Source organism: Bidens hawaiensis, unplaced genomic scaffold, assembly GCF_021521415.1.
Source record: "Bidens hawaiensis isolate Kalapana, Puna unplaced genomic scaffold, B.hawaiensis_p1.1 tig00039994_1, whole genome shotgun sequence".
NCBI classification, from domain to species: Eukaryota; Viridiplantae; Streptophyta; class Magnoliopsida; order Asterales; family Asteraceae; genus Bidens; species Bidens hawaiensis.
This window is the reverse complement of record NW_027505635.1, coordinates 108078-130610: the sequence shown is the minus strand read 5'-3', so window position 1 is coordinate 130610 and position 22533 is coordinate 108078. Positions and strand designations below refer to the sequence as shown.

At 41.0% G+C, this 22533-nt stretch overlaps 1 pseudogene across 1 annotated transcript; it reads right to left on the bottom strand.

Annotated features, from left to right (window-relative positions):
* Positions 1-16556: 16556 nt before the first annotated feature.
* LOC143614404 (cell division control protein 6 homolog B-like) lies at positions 16557-20863 on the bottom strand (annotated as a pseudogene). The gene is made up of 15 exons (XR_013150288.1): positions 20678-20863; positions 19801-19894; positions 18886-19106; positions 18720-18794; positions 18531-18640; positions 18346-18452; positions 18135-18268; positions 18001-18051; positions 17861-17910; positions 17691-17757; positions 17509-17598; positions 17348-17410; positions 17168-17263; positions 16677-16766; positions 16557-16589 (listed from the first exon to the last, which is right to left on the bottom strand). The product of XR_013150288.1 is annotated as a cell division control protein 6 homolog B-like (transcript).
* Between the last annotated feature and the right edge of the window lie 1670 nt (positions 20864-22533).

The following is a 22533-nucleotide window of genomic DNA, read 5'->3' as shown; positions in this document are numbered from 1 at the left end:
TCAGCGGGGGCGCGAGCGGAGGGCGAGCACCACACCACCGAGGCGCGAGAGGGGCGCGAGAGGGGCGTGAGCGCGGAAAACAAGGCGGGCGCAAGCCTGCTAGCGGGAGGCATATGGCGTAAAGGGTCTTTGGGAGACGTGAAAGAGCCGTTGGACCATTTAATTGAGCCGTTGGGCTCATAATTTAATAAAAAAAAAAAGTTTTTTCTTCCTATATATAACCAATTTCATATAAATCAATTACCACAACTTCAAAAAAAAACCCAAAATCAACCCAATTTTTATAAATCAACCCATTTATAAAAAAATAAAAAAAAATCCGCTGAAGCCCCTGCTCGCGCCCCTCCACACCAGGGCCAGGGGCTCCAACGGGGGCTCCAACACCCATCTTATCCAGTTTCTCTCTCTGCCACACGTCACAATATTATTGGCTGGAGCCCCCACTCGCGCCCCCGTTAGAGCCCCCCACACCCCTTAGCCTTACAGACTTTTCAAACCCATGTATCTATACCATTAGTATTTGCCACAAGGTATCACGTTATGTATTGCAAAAACGAGCACCTTTCCATCTTCATAAGCACAAGATGTGCGTAATATTTATATATCTTATTATACATGTCTTGAGATATATAAAATCTGGCTCAATAAAAAAAATACATAGATAAAAAAAATCAAGTTCATTATAAATAATATAAAAATATAGTTACATTTATAGGTTTCAAGAAAATGGTGATAAGAAGTTTGATTCCTATTAAAGATAGTTTGTAAAATAATTAATTGAAACTCTTCATATTTACAAAAATAAAAAGTTTTCAAAGAACATGTACCCACATCAAAATGTACCATTTTCAACATGCATTAACTTTTAGCACAATTTGGTTTCCTGAAAAGAAAAAGAAATGAAATAAATAAAGTGTACTATTAATAATATACTGGCATTGATGCAGAGGTGACCAGAGCAGAGCACAGGGAAGATAACATGCTGCTGTCTAGTTCTTCCATATCATAAAAAGACGCCAAAATCATATAATAAATAACAAGTGAGATTCAAACAAACAAAACAATAAACTAGATATTTACATTCATATCAAAAACCCTAAATTGATAAAACCATCCTCATTAATCTGTGTAATGAAAACTAAATAACACTAGGTGATGACCATTATATAACTGAAAAAAAAAAACAAGATAGATCTTAATTCGGAAACAGGTAATATCTTCGATTATAACCGAACCTGTTAATTAAGTAATCTATTAACCAACAGCATATTAAAACACCATCAAACGGCCGTTCACAAAACAATCAGGAGAACGTTTTAACCAAAAAGTCAAACTTTAAAAATTATTGGTTAGAAGATTCAAAACGACAGCATGAACAACATTCAGACGGTTATTTTGATAATAGCAGTCAAACTATGAATATTATTAATATCTGGACGACTCTACTCTGTAGACAATAGACGGCAAAACTTTAAAAAACTTCTGATCAAAACAGTCTTCCGAACTCTTTCTGAAGGCTATTTATAACGGCACGGAATTAAACGTCAGGCACAAGCAATGTGTGCAAATATTAACCAACATATATGTATATATGATATAATATATATGCTGGTTAATAGATTATACCTAATTAACGTATTCGATTATAATCGAAAGATATTACTAGTTTCTTAACTAAGACTGATCTTTTTTACTCTTATTATTCATCGGTTGATTTTTACTTCCTCTATTACCATTACCATTACCATTACCATTACCATTACCATTACTCGAGCCTTCGCTCTTCTGAGACGAAGAAAACAAAGGAAACCCCCTAAGCGAACAAACCGGAACATTAAGCACCGGAGTAATCCTAAGATTACTCGAATACGACCTCTCCACCCGATGCTTCAACCTAGGCCCCCCATTAAAACTACTCGGACTACTCGAACTCCGTTCCAAACTGTGGAACACGATTTTCCCTGACGAGTTCATCCGCGGACTCTCGGTTGAGACTCCAACTCCTCCACGTGTCGACCCGTCACTCGACAGCGTCCTCGTCTTCACCAGCTTCACCCTCGGCTGATTTTTTTTATTCGTATTCGTATTTGTATTCGTGTTATTCTCAAGCGATAACCGAGGAAGCTCACCAGAAGAAGACGAAGATAACGAGTGACGTGACGTCACCACCACCGTTTCATGTTCATCCTCATGTTCATTATCTGTTTCTGTTACGTTAACGTTAACGTTAAGTAACGGAAGGTTAACAGACGAACATTCTGTTGACGGTTTTGCCGTTCCGTACAGAAAGTGCTTGATGGATTTCATGGCACTCTTTCCGTTCTCGTTTCCGATTCCGTTTGCGTTCCTGTTTCCATTGCTGGTGGTGTTATGATAGAGTTTTTTTAGACCGAGAAGCTCTTTCCATTTACTTGACGAAGAGCACGTAGGTGTCTTCGGAGAGTGTAAATACGAGTCAGCAACGGCAGAGATGTCTTTAAGTAACGGAGTAGGCTCTGGCCTGACGGAGAAGAGTTTGCCGTCGGAGAAGAGTTGGTCTGCCGGGAGGATGTTGACCGGTTGTTCTAGTTGAAACTCGAAGTCAATAATATCTTGTTGTGGATCTGATGATGGTAGATCTGAGAGATTGGTGGTGGTGGTGCAATTATTATTATTATTGTTGTTATTATTATGGTGGTGCATTTTAGGAATGGAGTGAGATAAAAGAAGAAGAGGTTGTTTATACAGGAGGAAGTAGTCTTCTGAAGGAAACGTTGAGTAGGGGTGAAGGGATAATAATAATAATAATAATAATAATAATAATAATAATTAATTGGATTTTAATAATCTCTGTTAACTGGTATTGGCCGATAATAATTCATATTCATTTTATCACGACTAGCGGTCCCAAATTTAAAAAAGTTGGCCCTAATGGTCCCCGTTAAAAATAACTTAACGCCGTTATACTTTTTTCCCGAATTTCAAACTAATATTTAGGGTTTTTGATCGGAAGGAGGATACGAGTCGATTGATGTAAAACTTATATAATAATAATAATATTTTTGCTTCAAAACGACGAACAATGCTTCAATTCGGGTGTTAGAACTTACAATTAACAAAAATCAAGTCGTCTGGATCACCGTTTCGAGCTAAGTTTTATATCAATCGACTCGTATCCTCCTTCCGATCAAAAGCCCTAAAACATTAGTTTGAAATTCGGAAAAAAGTATAACGGCGTTAAGTCATTTTAACGGTGGACCATTGGGGGACAACTTTTTTAAATTCGAGACCGCCAGTGGTAATAAAATGAATAGGGATTATTATCGGCCGATACCAGTCAATAGGGATTATTAAAATCCAATAAACCTAATAATAATAATAAGAAGAACAACAACTAGTATTTACATTCATGCGTTGCGGTGGAGGTGGAAAACTGTGCATTTACATACCCACTCCACTTGAAAGCATGAAGTTACCACCACCATTGCTTTCGTTTGCTATTCCCTCTTCTGTATCCAGTAACTAACGTTAATAATTAAGCAAATTGAACAAAAAGTAGATGTAAAAATGTTGAACCACACACGCTCATTGCATCGTGTTAACACACAAAATTAGACCGAAACATAAAATATAGAAAAAAATAACTAAGCCAACTAAAAATCTACACGTTGCGATGGGGCTATTAAACGAGAAAATAGACATAAAAACGTTCAACCGCACACATGCGTTGCAGGCTTTAACTCGTTAAATTCAAACATAAATGTTAAATAAAAAATTTGTAAAAAATGAAAAGTATAGGACACCAAAATTAAAAGGGAAAAAATATTGACGCCTAAAACTAAAATATATTTTGTGACATATTTATAAACTATATATAAGTGTATGGACCAAAAGTAAAAAAATAAAAGTTATATGAAGAAACATGAAATGAATCTGACCTGATCCAAGACGATGTTCCTCGGTGTTCGAGATAAACGAACCACGACTTCATCTTCTTCTCCGGTAGTTCGAGATCTGCAATGGTTTTTGGGGGTGTGGAGGTGACTGCTAAGAAATCTCCAGGATCTCTTGTTTACAGACACAAAAATGGTTATGGTGGTGGCTCTTATTGAGAACAACAACCCTTAATAAGGAAGTGGAGACCTCCTTATATAGGAAGCCTCATGGCCACTATCATGGTACCCTAATGGGCCTAGCCCAGTTAGGGTTACCTTCACAAAACCCCCTCAGCCCAATAATATTGTATTAGTCCATATAATAAAATAAGCCAGACATAATAAATTAAGGTCGTAAGCCGGGTTTAGTACCATACCCCTACAAGCCCCCCAAGTCAGTGTTGCTCCTAGGCGTGCAAGCGTTTAGGTGGAGCGCTGGACTTCATAAGGTGTGTTAGGATATGAGGCGGTTTTTTCCCCTTTCTTCGGCCTTGTCTTTATTGTCTTTGAGTTTTGAGAGATTTTCTCCATGATGGTGACATGTTGTGATCCTTATGATAATAATGGTGCACTGGCATGAATAAGATATAGCACGCATCATAACAATAGTGGCGCGGGGCCTGATAAAAGATAGAGTGCGCATCTCGATAATAATGTAATGCAACTTGCGCGCGAGGCAGCTTACGAGCTATAAAAATAATGAAGCTTGCGCGCGAGGCGACTTACGAGCAATAAAATAATGAAGCATGCGCGAGTTGCGGCTTATGAGCTATAATATGATGATAATGACTGGCCCACAAGGGATGACTATCCCAACTTGTTTTCAAAATAATAATGGAGGCACAAACGGCCAGATAATAATAATGTCATAGGTGCTTGTGCGACTCGTAGCCGATCCTGCAAAAACATATCAACTAAAAGTGGATGTGTTACAAGGTTCCCAACCTCGGGCAAATTATGAGGTGTGTCCAACCTACGTTGGCGCATGGCCGTTTGGGATATTATTAGGCTCCCGACCTTTATGTTTGGCGCGTGGCCGCAGATGCTGGAGCTTTCATGAGGTTGCAGAGGCGACTTACGTTGTTTTGATCCACGGACTTGCATTAGTGACCTGCGAATGTTCATAGGTGACCCGCGGCGTTCATAATGATCCGCGGTGATCGGTGTTCGTCTAACGGAGGTGCGCGCATGCATGGAGGCGGAGTGGTGATCCAAGGTCGCGTATGCATGGCGGCGGAGTGGTGATCCGCGGGCGCGCATGCATAGCGGCTGAAAGTTGAGCGCGCATGCTGGCGGAGAGTTGAGCGCGCATGTATGGCGGCGAGTTGAGCGCGCATGTATGGCGGCGAGTTGAACGCGCATGCATTGCGAAGAGTTGAGCACGCATGTTGGCGGCGAGTTGAGCGCGCATGCATGGCGAAGAGTTGAGCGCGCATGTATGGCGGCGAGTTGAGCGCGTATGCATGGCGAATAGTTGAGCGCGCATGTATGGCGGCGAGTTGAGCGCGCCGCATGCACGGCGAAAGGTTGCGTGCGCATGCATGGCGTTGGAATCTTTCATAGGTGGTGGAATGTGATACGAGACTGCGCGCAAGCATCATGGCGGTGCGCATGTAGAGTGGCGGAAGGGTTGATCTGCGACTGCGGTGGCAGAATGTTGATCCGCGGTGTTGATACGTGGGGGGCTTGTATTTCACCCTGCTATAGTGGCGCTGTTGGTATGCTAGTGTGTATGTGATCCGCGGTGGCGGGTGTTAATCCGCTGTGCCTGTTTTTGTCCGCCTACGCGCATGAGAAAGCGGTTGACACGCCGTGAACGGAATACAAATAACAAGCATGGTGGTCTTCGTGATGGCGGCCTTCATGTCTTCCCGCTTGAACAGTGATGCGGATGCAAGATACCAAATTTTTGGAGGCGCCCATCCATAATGACGCGGTGTTGTTCCGCAACGGCGCCCACGCATGTAGCGCAGTGTTCTTTTGTGACGTGATTGCGTAGTGGTGATCCGCAAGTATGATGGCGGTGTGTTGTTTAGCGATGCGCATGCACGGTGGCGAGGTGTTGGATCGCGGTGGTGCGGTGCTCGACGCCAGCGCGCATGCGTGATGGCGCGCTGCTGCTTCATAGCGGTGGAACTCATGCATGGTGGCATGCACCATGGCGGCCAAATGGTTATCCGCGGTGGCGTGTACGCGTGGTGGCGCAATGACATTACCCGGTGGCGAGATTCACTTGTCGTGGTGCGCATGAATGTTAGCATTGTATTGAACCACGGCGAGCGCATGCGCGGTGGCGGAGAGTTGTGCCACGGTGATCATCACAACTTGCGGCTTGCTTGCCGGAGCAGGAGGCGGCGTGGACTCTAACTGCCCGCCATGTTTTTGTTTTTTCCGGTGATAGGTTTTTCAATGAAATTCTTGGATGATGATAAGAAAATTGGAAACTGGACCCACCGGGTATTTAGGATCCTACCTCCACTAGTCCCTCTAGTCCAGTGCTGCTCCTGGGCGTGCAAGCGGTTAGTTGGAGTTCTGGACTTATTAGGAGTGCTTGTACAGTTTTTTGGACCCGGTGCTTCCCAAATGTACCTTTTTGCATATGTATACTTTGCTTCGGGTTATAAGAGGTTTAATCATGATGACGTGTTGAGAGGAGCGGAGCCGCGTTCGGTCTTGTATTCGGCGCAAAGCCGTATGGGTTTATGAGGATTCGCAACCTTTAAGTTTGGCGCGCGGCCGATGGCCATATGGGTTTATGAGGATTCCCAACCTTTAAGTTTGGCGCGTGGCCTTATGGGTGTATGAGGATTCCCAACCTTTAAGTTTGGCGCGTGGCCTTATGGGTTTATGAGGATTCCCAACCTTTAAGTTTGGCGCGTAGCCGTATGGGTTTATAAGGATTCCCAACCTTTAAATATGGCGTGTAGCCGTATGGGTTTATGAGGATTCCCAACCTTTAAGTTTGGCGCATGGCCGTATGGGTTTATGAGGATTCCCAACCTTTAAGTTTGGCGCGTGGCCTTATGGGTTTATGAGGATTCCCAACCTTTAAGTTTGGCGCGTGGCCGTATGGGTTTATGAGGATTCCCAACCTTAAAGTTTGACGCGTGGCCTTATGGGTTTATGAGGATTCCCAACCTTTAAGTTTGGCGCGTAGCCGTATGGGTTTATAAGGATTCCCAACCTTTAAATATGGCGTGTAGCCGTATGGGTTTATGAGGATTCCCAACCTTTAAGTTTGGCGCATGGCCGTATGGGTTTATGAGGATTCCCAACCTTTAAGTTTGGCGCGTGGCCTTATGGGTTTATGAGGATTCCCAACCTTTAAGTTTGGCGCATGGCCGTATGGGTTTATGAGGATTCCTAACCTTTAAGTTTGGCGTGTGGCCTTATGGGTTTATGAGGATTCCCAACCTTTAAGTTTGGCGCGTAGCCGTATGGGTTTATAAGGATTCCCAACCTTTAAATATGGCGTGTAGCCGTATGGGTTTATGAGGATTCCCAACCTTTAAGTTTGGCGCCTGGCCGTATGGGTTTATGTGGATTCCCAACCTTTAAGTTTGGCGCGTGGCCTTATGGGTTTATGAGGATTCCCAACCTTTAAGTTTGGCGATTGGCCGTATGGGTTTATGAGGATTCCCAACCTTTAAGTTTGGCGCGTGGCCTTATGGGTTTATGAGGATTCCCAACCTTTAAGTTTGGCGCGTGGCCGTATGGGTTTATGAGGATTCCCAACCTTTAAGTTTGGCGCGTGGCCTTATGGGTTTATGAGGATTCCCAACCTTTAAGTTTGGCGCGTGGCCTTATGGGTTTATGAGGATTCCCAACCTTTAAGTTTGGCGCGTGGCCTTATGGGTTTATGAGGATTCCCAACCTTTAAGTTTGGCGCGTAGCCGTATGGGTTTATAAGGATTCCCAACCTTTAAATATGGCGTGTAGCCGTATGGGTTTATGAGGATTCCCAACCTTTAAGTTTGGCGTGTATTGAGGACCCGCGGATGCGCATACATGGCAGCAGAATGCTGATTCGCGGCGCGCATGCATGGCGGCATACTAAGGATCCGCGGATGCGCATACATGGCAGCAGAATGCTGATTCACGGCGCGCAAGCATGGCAGCGTAGTAAGGATTCGCGGGTGCGCATGCATGGCAGCGTATTGAGTACCCGCGGATGCGCATACATGGCAGCAGAATGCTGATTCACGGCGCGCAAGCATGTCGACATACTAAGGATCCGCGGATGCGCATACATGGCGGCGGAATGGTGACCCGCTGGCGAGCATGCATGGCAGCGTATTGAGGACCCGCGGATGCGCATACATGGCAGCAGAATGTTGATTCACGGCGCGCATGCATGGCGGCATACTAAGGACCCGCGGATGCGCATACATGGCAGCAGAATGCTGATTCACGGCGCGCAAGCATGGCAGCGTAGTAAGGATTCGCGGGTGCGCATGCATGGCAGCGTATTGAGGACCCGCGGATGCGCATACATGGCAGCAGAATGCTGATTCGCGGCGCGCATGCATGGCGGCATACTTAGGATCCGCGGATGCGCATACATGGCAGCAGAATGTTGATTTACGGCGCGCAAGCATGGCAGCGTAGTAAGGATTCGCGGGTGCGCATGCATGGCAGCGTATTGAGGACCCGCGGATGCGCATACATGGCAGCAGAATGCTGATCCACGGCGCGCAAGCATGGCGGCATACTAAGGATCCGCGGATGCGCATACATGGCGGCGGAATGGTGACCCGCTGGCGAGCATGCATGGCAGCGTATTGAGGACCCGCGGATGCGCATACATGGCAGCAGAATGTTGATTCACGGCGCGCATGCATGGCGGCATACTAAGGACCCGCGGATGCGCATACATGGCAGCAGAATGCTGATTCACGGCGCGCAAGCATGGCAGCGTAGTAAGGATTCGCGGGTGCGCATGCATGGCAGCGTATTGAGGACCCGCGGATGCGCATACATGGCAGCAGAATGCTGATTCGCGGCGCGCATGCATGGCGGCATACTTAGGATCCGCGGATGCGCATACATGGCAGCAGAATGTTGATTTACGGCGCGCAAGCATGGCAGCGTAGTAAGGATTCGCGGGTGCGCATGCATGGCAGCAGAATGTTGATTCACGGCGCGCATGCATGGCGGCATACTAAGGACCCGCGGATGCGCATACATGGCAGCAGAATGCTGATTCACGGCGCGCAAGCATGGCAGCGTAGTAAGGATTCGCGGGTGTGCATGCATGGCAGCGTATTGAGTACCCGCGGATGCGCATACATGGCAGCAGAATGCTGATTCACGGCGCGCAATCATGTCGACATACTAAGGATCCGCGGATGCGCATACATGGCGGCGGAATGGTGACCCGCTGGCGAGCATGCATGGCAGCGTATTGAGGACCCGCGGATGCGCATACATGGCAGCAGAATGTTGATTCACGGCGCGCATGCATGGCGGCATACTAAGGACCCGCGGATGCGCATACATGGCAGCAGAATGCTGATTCACGGCGCGCAAGCATGGCAGCGTAGTAAGGATTCGCGGGTGCGCATACATGGCAGCGTATTGTTGACGCGCGGCTGCGCGCATGATGTATGAAGGCGTAGTGCACTATCAGCAGCGGCGCGCAAGCATGTCGGTGGAGTGCAACACGTGCTTGGCGCGCATGCATGGCGGCGGATTGTTCATCTGCGGAAGCGCACGCATGGCGGCGTAGAGTTGATCAGCGGGACACGCATGCATGCACGGTGACGCGATGATCCTTAGCTCGCATGCATGGTGACGTATTGTTGAAACCCATCGGCGCACATGAACGGTTGTCGGGTGCTTACCTGCGGAGCTTGCAGGTGACCCGCCTTGGTCAGAGTTTGTTATGTCGGAGCGCGGCGCCCATGAATGGTGTCTTCCAAGCTCATATTGTACTATTTTTGACCCGTATAGGGTCGTCTTCCAACCCGCATGGGGTTTTGATCCGCGGTGCGCATGCATGGCGGCGGAGCGGTTACTCGCGGGCGCGCATGCATTGAGGCGGAGTCTTCTGCGTAAAACCGAGGACATGGAGTCGTCTTCCGACCCGCATAGTGGTTTCCGCGGGCGCGCATGCATAATGGTGGAATGCTCATCTGCGGGGACGCATGCATGCATGGTGGCGAAGTCTTCCACAGGTGGTGGAGCGTAGATCCGCGGCTGCACGCATGCATGGTGGCGAAGTCTTCATCTTCGGCACTGCGCATGCATGGAAGCGGAGACTTGATCTCCGGTGGCGCGCATGCGTGGTAGCAGAATCTTGATCCTCCGCAGTGCCCTTGCATGGCGGCGGAGTGGTGATTCGCGGGCGCGCATGCATGGCGGCGAAGTCTTCTGCGCAAAACCAAAGGCACGACCCACATGGTGGGTTTTTGCGGACGCGCATGCATGGCGGCGAAGTCTTCTGCGCAAAACCAAAGGCACGACCCACATGGTGGGTTTTTGCGGACGCGCATGCATGGCGGTGGAGTCTTATGCGCCAAACCAAAGGCACGAAGTCTTTCAACCCACATGTTGGTTTCCGTGGGAGCGCATGCATGGCGGCGAAGTGATGACTCGCGGGCGTGCATGCATGGAGGCGAAGTGATGACTCGCGGGCGCGCATGCACGGCGTCGGGAGTCTTGTTCGCTGGAGCGCACGTGATGACGGAGTACTGATCTGCGATGGCGCACGTGCGGCCATCTCATTTTTCCGCGATGGCGATGGCGCAGTATATGATGTCTCTTCCATTTTGAGGATGAGAGAAAGTTAGATCTGTGATTTTAAACCTAAAATCCAGATCTATAACCTAGATCTAGATCTTTTTCAGCTTCATTTTGCACAGGTCTGGAAGCATCTTTTAGATCTATGGATCTTTTTGAGCTTTAATAGAACAAATCTTGAAGCATCTTTCTGTAAACTTCCAGATCTGGATTTTTGTTGGGAGAAAGAAAATCATAGATCTAGAATAATGGATGAACAGATCTGAGAACCGAGACGAAAATCGAAGGGTAGCTCGTTGCCGGTCCCACGGATGGCGCCAATGAAGAAACATGAAATGAATCTGACCTGATCCAAGACGATGTTCCTCGGTGTTCGAGATAAACGAACCACGACTTCATCTTCTTCTCCGGTAGTTCGAGATCTGCAATGGTTTTTGGGGGTGTGGAGGTGACTGCTAAGAAATCTCCAGGATCTCTTGTTTACAGACACAAAAATGGTTATGGTGGTGGCTCTTATTGAGAACAACAACCCTTAATAAGGAGGTGGAGACCTCCTTATATAGGGAGCCTCATGGCCACCATCATGGTACCCTAATGGGCCTAGCCCAGTTAGGGTTACCTCCACAAAACCCCCTCAGCCCAATAATATTGTATTAGTCCATATAATAAAATAAGCCAGACATAATAAATTAAGGTCGTAAGCCGGGTTTAGTACCGTACCCCTACCTTATATATAAAAAAATATTACATGGTATAAACTTCCAGAGTGTACAAAAGACTAATGCATATAGTTCTCCCGCTTTTGTTATTATTATATAATAATAATAATAATAATAATAATAATAATAATAATATGAGAGGAATGATGGATGCAATTCCCGGTGAGGTGCCGGTGGAAAGAGGAAGATGGGGTAGCAAAACGATGAGAAAATAATATAAAGGGTTAAGGAGTAGATGCCGGGAGAGGGGTCCACCAGGTGGAAGAGGTGGTGGTGGTGGTAGAATCATATTCTGAAAAACTTGCAGACATGGATGAGATATTTTCGAATATCAAGTTAAATTAAAAATGTTTATTATTATTATTATTATTATTAAATTCTATAGTTAAATCTTATTTATACATCCAGAAAATGATGGGTTTGCATCTCACCTTTTTCACATGTTACTAATGACTTAGTTATGAGTGAGATTTTACTAGGTATGGTTATGATTACAGTTATTTATACGTACAGAATGAAGTTCTCTTCTCATTCACGGGTTTAACGGTTAAAACGTTTTAGTGATATTTGGAAGATGAATTCCTTATAAGAAGGGGCAGGGTGGTGTAAGCGATCATCACTTGATTACTTAGCTCCAACCAGTCAAGTGATGGCTTCTTTCCAATAAATTCTCCTATATTCTTCTCTGTCATGCCTGTCATCATTCTCACGAAAGTCACCTGTTTTGATGGATGTGGTTGGGGCAGTGCTCCATAATCATCAACTGATCGCTTAGCTCCATCAGGGGAGTGCCTCATCCACCCCTAAACTCATCGTATCGGGTGTTCATGGTTGATTTAGGATTTGTCTATTATGTTACGACTTACGAGTGTGCATTCATGCATGTGTTGCTAATAGACATGTGATACATGAATAACAAGTATAAGATACCATGTGTTCATATTGTTGATAGAACTTTAGCTAACAAAACTTTTTGTATGGTTTTGTGTTTGTAAGAAACATAAGGGGGATCGTATTGAGCAAACTAAAAGCGAAATTAGAGAAATGTATATAACCACATGTCATCATGATCGATAGAGACCCTGCTTAGATTAATGTATGTCGAACTTGTTGTCTCGAATACTATTCAGCTACTATGTAGATGATATTTCATAATATCATTAGCAACTGCAATCGAAACGAAGTTTCTCAACAAGACTAGGGTTGCCTTGAATTTATGTGATGTGAAAGATAGTAATTTAGTATCCCACGCTGGATACATACATAAACTATTGTGGGCGATTGCATCGATGCTTGATCAAAAGACACCAAAATACTTTCCTATTTCTCGTATTCCTTGTTTTGGTCTATTTTGGGTGAAATTTGATCATTTGTTGTGCGTTCAGCTGTTATTATTATTTTTTTTTTCATTACTTGAATCAAAACATATTGTTATGTATAAAGAAATGCTTGTGTCTACGTGGATTGATCAAGGCCTTAAATTTGGAAATCATGCAAACCAAATTCAACATGCATTTATATTAACACTTGCAATCTACTAACTCTATTTTGCATAATATTGTGGGAATTATTGATCAGATCGTGAAGATGCATGTTGTAAAAAATCTGGTGTGTCCACACATTCACCTTAGCATTATCATCTCTGTCACATCTAGCTTATGCACATGTGCCTTTTTGATAGCCCATCAATATGTTTCATATAACATCACATGTCTAATCACAACCCTATAAAATTTTTCATTTATTTAGTTGGGTACCTCTTATCACACAAAACTCTTGTAGCTGCTCTCTGTCTACACCATCCTACATGAACGCGGTGGGATACATCACTATCCAACCCCCCCCCCCCCCCATCGCTCTAGACAAACAATTCTAAATACTTGAACAACATTGACTTCGAAACCACTTGGCCTTTGATGGTGCTCTGGACCTCCTCCTCTTTTACCCTATCAAAGTCACAGTAGAGATACCCGGTCTTAAAGCAATTAATCCTTAAACCTTTCCTCTCTAAAGTTGCTCTCCACTCCTCTAGCTTCTTGTTAAGATCTTGTTTTGTCTCGGCAACTAACACAATATCATCTGCAAACATAATGCACCACGATATTCTATTGAATCGACTTTAGCAACTCGTCCAAGACTAATGCAAAAGGAAACAAGCTCAACGCTGACCCCTAATTAAGGCTTACCTCCACGGGAAGAAGTCAATATCTCCCACGGATGTACGAACACTTGTTTCAATATTGGCATACATATGCATAATTACCTCCACATATTTTCCTAGGATCCTTCTCTACCTTTAAATCTATCCCAAAGCACTCAATGTGGTACACTATCGTAAGCCTTTTCTAGGTCAATGAACACCATATGTAGATCACGCTTCTTCATCCTATATTTTTCCATCAATCTCCTTAGGATGTATATCACTCCTGTGGTGGGTCGCCCTGGCATGAATCCCGTCTTATTCTATACCTTCAATAACTCTTTCCCGTAACTTCATAATATGGTTAGTAGTTTGATTCCTATGTAGTTCCCACACCATTGGGTGTTTCCTTAAATCTTATAGATAAGGACTGCGACGCTACTCCTCGACTGATCTAACATCTTACCCGTTTTGAAGATAAAGCTGAACACAGTAGTTAACCACATAACTCATTCCTCCCTCACACTTCCAGAGGCTTTCGAGATGAAATGCTTAACAAACAATCGCCAACCACCCAACCAACCAACCAACCTTAATTTATGCGCATTTACTTGAAATATAAATCCTATGTAGTGAAAATAAACATTATAAATGGCTATGAAAGTTGCTTATTATTATTTTTTTATATATATAAATTATATATGTATATATAAATAGGGTGTATATATATAAATACATTTAAAGTATTTATAATGTCATCCGGGTCAAACAAATGTCCGTCCTTCCGGATCAATTCGACCTTTGACCAGGTAAGGTGTCCGGATTGACGTCCGGCCTGGCTAAACCATTGAGATTTTCAAATATATTATTTATTATTTAACCATTGGATAAACTATTAAGTTTTGCAAGATAAAAGTAAAAAAGAAAATTGTTTATGACGACCTACCTCCACAATCACAAACGACCCCACCATGATCACTCTCTGGTGACAACAGGTTAATTCTCTATGTGGCGACCACATTGTTATTTCACCATCAAACCCGGTACACCAGCCCCATTGGTTTCTATAATATTGATGATTCATGTGATAGTGGTGTTTGCATGGTGGTCAACACCAAATGAGAGGCTATTGTGAACAGTGGTGGTTGGCTAACTTGAGCGGTTGTTGGTAAATTAAAATACATATATGACAATGCTAAGCACAAAGTGTTTTATATTTACTTGTTCTGTTTATTACAAAAAATAATATTTTTTTTAAATATTATGTGACAAACAAATTACAGGGAGTTAATTACTTTACACTCTTATACGAACTTTACTATTAATCATCATGGAAAAAGTTAAAATACAAAGAAATACAAAAATAAGAAGTGTAAAAAAGATTTATTGTCATACAAAAACCTCTAAAAAATAATAATAAAAAAATTATAACTCAAAATATAAATAGAATTCGAAAAAATTTAAAAAACTAAAATATTTTCCCCGTCATTCCCGTTTAAAAAAAAGGGCCGAAAAGACACAATGCTGAAAAAAAGACACAATGACGAAAATGAATAAAAGACACAACTATAACTAAAAAAAGACACAATAGATCGTAAAATATAACACAATGCTGAACAAAATATAACACAATATTGAGTAATATAACATAATATCAAGAAAAAAAGACGCAATTAATGACAAAAATAACACTAAACACAATGATAAACAAAACGACACAATGATCTTTTTCCCTCAACATTTTATTTTAAAGAACAAGGAAGACGATGAAAACATTTTTGTGTTTTTATTATTTTTTTTGTTTTTTAATTAAATTTTGAGTTATAGTTTTTTTATTAATTTTTTTTGAGAGTTTTTTCTTTTCTGTTACAAATCATTCTCATCCTTCTCATTTTTGTCTTCATTTGTAAAATAACTTTACCCTAATCACTATATCACATAAAGATTCATGTATTTATAATTATATATATAATAGTTTATACAAATATGTACATTTATTGGTAACTTAACCTAACATGATAGCATCTTGTCATGGTATAGATTCATGTGTGTATTGTTATTCACATATTTAATGAAAATATTCTAAGGTTTAGATTAGTAAAGAATAAGTAACTTCTTTTAAAGAAGTGTGACTCAAGTCACGATCGATAAACAAATACAAACTAAATGAATAACTAGGTTTATTAACCAGAAATATAATTTAAAAAAATGATTACAACTCTCAAATCCTAACTCGTTTTGACTATTCTTGGTTGCATCTATATAAACCCTAACTCGGTTACATCTCACATGTTCTTTTAATGTCTAACTATAACTAGGTTTATAGACTAACCTAACTTATTAGCCAAGACATTACCTATTATAATTACATAATAATTAAGAAACATAACTACTATAACCTACTTGCCAATATTGGTCTCTCAAGTTCACCGACTTGTGATTTGGAGTCCGAAATTACTTCCAACAGTGGCCTTTCATACTAAATATTTTACACAATATTTACAACCAATTCAGAGACAGTGGAGGGCCAAATACACCAGATAATGGTGTCGAGTTTGGCATCAATTCTGGGGCTGATGTCAGTGTAGTTGCGGTTGAGGAGGCTCGTTTTAGTGTGTGGGGTGGGGGGAAGTTGGTGGTGATTTGGGACTCGTTTGGTGGTGGATGCATATAATATCGAATAAAAACATATAATTCCATAATAAACAAAATACTAATCCAGAATTGTTTTTCTTTTGCAGTAAAAAAAGTTTGTATAACTTTATAGTAAATAAAAAAACCAAAACAACAAAACTGGAAGTTTTTACTTTCACTCTGCTGTTGTATTCCATGCACCATTGACAAGTATAGTTTATAACCTTTTTGGTCATTAGCCGATCACGCTATGGCAATAATCTGCAATAACATAGAACATCATGGGCATTTTAAATATTTAATTGCAAAAACATATGAAATGCAAGATGGTTTAAACTTTAAAAAACATTGATTCCTAACCTTTACAGTTAACTTGAAATGTGTTATATAAACGTCGATGATTGAAATTTACTGAAGACAGTTCCTAAAAAAACGAATACCCTGAAACGAAAAAATTCGGATCTTATTATACAGAACATAAGTAGCATATTAGATAACATTTAAGAAGCTTAAAGTTGTTTTTTGCACCTGCAATGCAAACACGATGTCCGCTTCGTCAATCTGCAAAGTAACCCTCCTTAATTTATCGTATCTAGATTGACCGAGCTTTAAGATTCCCTACAAAATAACAGCAAGTTTAATAAACTTGCTACAAAATAAAGATTTATTTGAATATTTGTTTATTTTTTATTTAAAAAAAAAAACTCAAAAAGATACATAAAAGGATCCAATTACAATAGAGAGGCAGGTAAGCAAGCAACAAGCTGCGTCGCTACCCTCTTTTGAATAGCAAAACCAATCCCACTGAAAACAAAGTTATCGTTCTTCGACGTCGTTGAGTTACCATACACGACCCGCTGACCTCTTTTCAGAAACGTAGCAGCATCGGGGGCAAGAGACCCAAATGTATCAAAAGCAAAAGGAATGAAGGCGTGTTGATTCTCAACACACGCCTTCTCGTGCTTAGCCATTTGAATATTTAATAAATAAAAAGTCAACTGATAGATGTTCGCGGTTACCTGATCACCGAGCACTCTACACATGCATGTAAGTTCCATTATACCAACAGGCGGTATCAATGTTGATTTGCAGATATCGATATAAAACTTATACAGCTGTAAAACAACAGGTCTAGATTAAAATTTTGGATTATAGTTTCATCTTTCGTCACGAAAGACGATATAGTTATACGGTTATACCTCTCCTATTGTGGTATCTTTCTTTCCTCTATGAAAACGTTTCACAGCAGAACAAAGTACAATCTACACCAAACGAGAGGCTAAAAATTAGTTTACTTCAAAGAAAGATTGGGGCGATCCAAATCGGCCCGACTTTGTTTTTTATGGTGGGAAAATGGTACCTGTTGATGCTGTGGAAGAGACTGTATAGTGTCAACTATTGGTGATTTGTAAGCCTTTGATAAAGCAATAGCCATATGATCAACTCTCACCTATGAAGATTTAAGAAAAAATATAGTTAAATAACTGTTTAACTGAATTCGAACGTGGAGATTATTTAGAAAAAAATTATGAAAAAATTTACCATGGATGTAAAACTTGAAGTGGAGATAGATTCTCTAAGCTCAGATTCAAGCATCTCAATTGCACCCCTGAAAAAAAAAAGCTGAAGATTAATTTCTGCTTTAAACAATTTAAAAAGAATTTGGAGCGCTGTAAAACAATTGTTAATAATTAAAAAACAAACATGCCAACCTGCAGATACCAAGAGCTTTCCTCATGTCTCCAGATGCTGCAGCTACTTTCTGCATATATTCAAATGGCGCGTCTTAGAATTCATAACAAAATCATCTTATTTTTATTATTTGAAAGACATGAATTTAAAAAGTACTCACTCGTGCACAGAGTTCAAGAGCTTGTGGCTGGAAAACAGTGTAAGGAAGTGCCTGATGAAACAAACATCCAAAATATAAAATTGTTGATATTTACAAATTAAGCAGCCGAAAAAAAAAGATCAATAATGTAATACCATTAGCCGTTGTTTGAGAATAATCATGATCTGATCCATGGAGTAGGCTCGAAAAGACACAACAGTTGGCTTACAGTTTAGAGACTGTAGTTTCGGGAGAAAACGGTCTGCCAAATCGATCGCATTGGCTATACCTGTAAAAGAAGTTAACATGATGAATTAAAGAAAAAAGCAAAACAAACCAAGTTCAAAGATGTTTTAAACTGTATACCTATTAATATAACTTCTGAAAATGGCTAAGTTGTTAGCATAAATAGATCATGAAGCACCACTCGGTCCTTAGTAATCAAATAATCCAGCTCATCAGCTACAACCAACCTGCTTACACTCATGTATCAAAAGGATAGTTTATGCAAAAGTGAATAAATATTTTTCATACCGAGTGATGCATCTTACATCATTTTAGTGTCATGTGACTGCTGCTTTTGAGAATACAACTGCTGAAGTTGTTTCAAGGGTGTAGAACGACCGGCGACTTTCTTATTCGGTTTACTTTTTGCAAGTATCTGCAAAATGAATCAAATTTTTAGCAAAATGTTGGTTACATATCAGTCTGTGCATACTAATATTATGGTAAATTTTCACCTTGTTAAAAATTTCTGATGTGGTTGAAAGAGAAGTACAGTTAATAGTCAAAATATCTGGCAGTTGACTGCCGGTCTGCAAGCAATAACCATAGTTCATCAGTTGACTGAAAGCCTAAAAATAACCTAAATGAAGTCAAAATTAACAATCAAGCAAAACAAATTACCTCTTTAACCCAAACATTCAGACACCCCTTCACATTTTCCATTGAAAGTGATTTGCCGGTTCCCGGACATCCACAAATGTACAAACTCCCGGCCTTCTGTTGCTCAATCGATTGCTTGCAAAACTCCACTATTCTTTTCTGTTCGTCCTCACGGCACACGGTCATAGATGGCGCTGTGGATACATGCAGTGCCTCCTTCACCGCACGTAATTGCTCTGAATCTACATGAAACAAACATATCTTACAATTTGATGATGGATTTACATCATACGCATAGAGATGCAAATGAGCCAAGCTGCTTACGAGCTACTCCAGATTGGATCGATTAAAAGCCCAAAACGAACCGAGCTTTTTCGAGCTCGAGCCCCATATAAAGTTCATTCAGTTATCAAGCCCGAGCTCAAGCCTTGTATGGGAAGCTCGTTTAAGCTTGTCGAGCCTAAACGAGCCTCATGTATTAATAAGTTTTACCTATTTTGGACTTCTATGAATTAATCCCACACTACACTACATAACCGAACTTGGGCCTAGCTTTGGCTTGCTTAACGTACTACACGACCTTGAGCCGAGCTTAGGCTCGTTTAAGGTCATTCTCAAAATATATAAAAATAATTAAAATCATATGTGAATTAACTAATAATTTATAATTAATAAACAAGCCGAGCCCGAGGTTTAGAAACGACTCATGAGCAGAGCTCGAGCTCTCATAAATCAAAACAATCTAAGCTCTCGTAAGTCAAAACAAGCCAAGCTCGAGCTTCAGCACTCGTAAGTCAAAACGACCCAAAATATAGCCTGGTAGAGCTCCACTCGTTTAATAAACATAAGCATCCACTCGTACAAATTTCATAATTCCGATTTCAAATTAGGACATTCTAGAAATGAACCTAATAACATCAATATAAGTTAATTAACCTGTCGGATTCCAAATCGGCATATCCATAAAACTATCCAACAACTTTTTCTTCGGAGAACACTTCACTTTCATTAAACTACCAGCACCTCCAACCTATAAATTAAACACGTAGAATTAGGGCTCGCAATTCATGTCTTAGCAGGTTTAACAGGTTAGAAACGATGCAATTAACACAAGTATCAATCATGAATACAACTAGTTTAACTATTTCATACGCCATACAGTTTTAAGTCTAACCTACTAATTTCAATTCTTTTTAAAAAATCACCTACCGCACTTTTTTTTCCTATTAACAAGTCTTATCGTATACACGTAGAATCAAACTTCAACGTAACAACTAGGGGTGCAAACAAGCCAAGCCAAAGCTCGATTAGGCTTGTTTAACTTACACAGAGCTCGAGCTCAGCTTGTTTTGAGCTCTATTTTCAAAGCTCGATCTCGGCTCGTGAGCGAATTTTGAAGCTCAAACTCGGCTTGTTTACTATTAATCAATTATTTTTATATAATTGTAACTATTTTTATATATTTTTTTCTATTATAATGTTATGTATAAAATAATATACATTATATAGTTATTTTTATTTATTTTTTCATAACATTATATATATTAATTAATATTTATAATATATATAGTTAAAAAAATTATATAAATGGCCAAGCTCGTTTAGGTTCCAGAGCCGGCTCGATAAGTGAAGCTCAGACTCGTTAATTAGCTTATTTTTAGGCTCGACCGAGCTTTTTAACGAGCCGATCTCGAGCTCTGTGTAAGTTAAACGAGCAGCTCGGCTAGTTTAACAACTAATCTAACTAACGCCTAACAGACGTAACTAACTCGCAACGATACACGTGCTCGGCACGTGACTACAATAAACTTACATTTGCTCGAGTTCTACTCGGACAGTCATTGACGCATTGACGTGGAGATTTGGACGGAGTATTAGTCCCCGTCACCGGATCATCGGTTAAATCTGAATTGGATCTTAACCGCCGTTTGTTAGGGGATGTAATATCGCCGTTCACAATTGACATAGGCGAGGATATTCCGGTGGCGATTGACGGCATATTCCGTTAATTTGACGGAAATCGGTGACGGAAGTAACTGGAATCTGGTGGTGGTTGAAGGCTTGAAGATGAGAATGGAGGCAATGGCGGAAATATAGGGGTTAACGGGAAGCGCCATATTCTGTGGTAAGTGAAAATTTTCCCGCGGTTTTGATTGAAAAATAATTAATAAATAGGAGATAAAATCAAGGAATGGAGCCAGATATTTGTGCATCTGTTTTCTACATGTCGGGTCTGAGCTCGACTAGGCTTACTTTAGCTTGTTTGGACTTGAGAGATCTCGCATTCAAGTTCGGCTTGTGAGTTGTTTTTTTAAGTTCGGGTTTTGTTCGTTTATTGCTTATTAATTAATTTAGATATATATTTTTAAGTGATTTTTATATATTTTTTGAGAAAAATCTTAGCGGGCCTGAGCTTGACTCAAGCTCGTATGCGATTTCCTAAACGAGCTAAGGCTTAGCCTGTGCTCGTTTGTGAAGAGTGTGATTAATACATAAAAGTTCCAAAAGAGTTAAAAGTTAAAAATACACTAGGATTGTTAAGGCTCGGCAAGCCTAAGCGATTTTCTCATACATGGCTAGGGATGAGATTTTTTCCCCGAATAGCTATACCTGTCTATTTGGTATGGGTATCTAAATTTACTGATTTTAGATACGGGTAATTTCGAGTACAGGTACGGGCATTACGGGTACTCGATGCCCATTTAGAATATGTAGGGGCTTTTATTGGGCTTCCAACACTCATGACTTAACTATCCGTGCTTTTTATCATCAGACGGTTCAAGATTCAAGGTTCTAAGTGGGCTTTTCAAAACCTAGTTGCCTTAAATCTTCCAATCTTCCCATAGATCGATTGAAAAATCTCCTTACTAGTTCCAGTCGATTGTATGTTTTGGTATTCATTACTTGATTATGAATTAATTTTATATTATGGTTGATTTTTTTTTCATTTTTAGTTTTTGTGTTATGTTTTGGTTGTGTTATTAAGGTTTTGGTTGTGATGTTATGGTTTTGGTATTATAGATAATTGATTGTTGGTACTGATACCGAGTTTAGAGGTAATTTTGTTTTAAATAAAGAACAATGTGGTACTAAAGAGAGTACTGTACCGAAAGTACCCGTACCATAAAATTCGGTACATGTATGGGTAGGGGTGCAAACGAGCCAAGCCGAGCCCGATCTCGACTAGGCTCGAGCTCGGCTCGTTTAACTTATACAGAGCTCGAGCTCGAGCTCGGCTCGTTTCGAGCTCTATTTTCAAAGCTCGAGCTCGGCTCGTTTACTATTTATCAATTATTTTTTATATAATTATAATTATTTTTATATATTTTTTCTATTAGTTTTATGTCTAAAATAATATCTATTATTTAGTTATTTTTATTTATTTTTTTATAACATTATATATATTAATTAATAATTAATAATTATTATATATATATTTAAAAAATTATATAAATGACAGGCTCGTTTAGGCTCGCGAGCCGGTTCGAGCTCGATAAGTGAAGCTCGGGCTCGGGCTCGATTAAGCTTGGCTTGATCGAGCTTTTTAACGAGCCGATCTTGAGTAGCTCGCGAGCAGATCAGCTCGTTTTAACCCCTAGTTATGGGTACCCACATTTACTGATTTTCGGTACGAGTACTTTCAGATACGGGTTACGGGTACGGTATGGC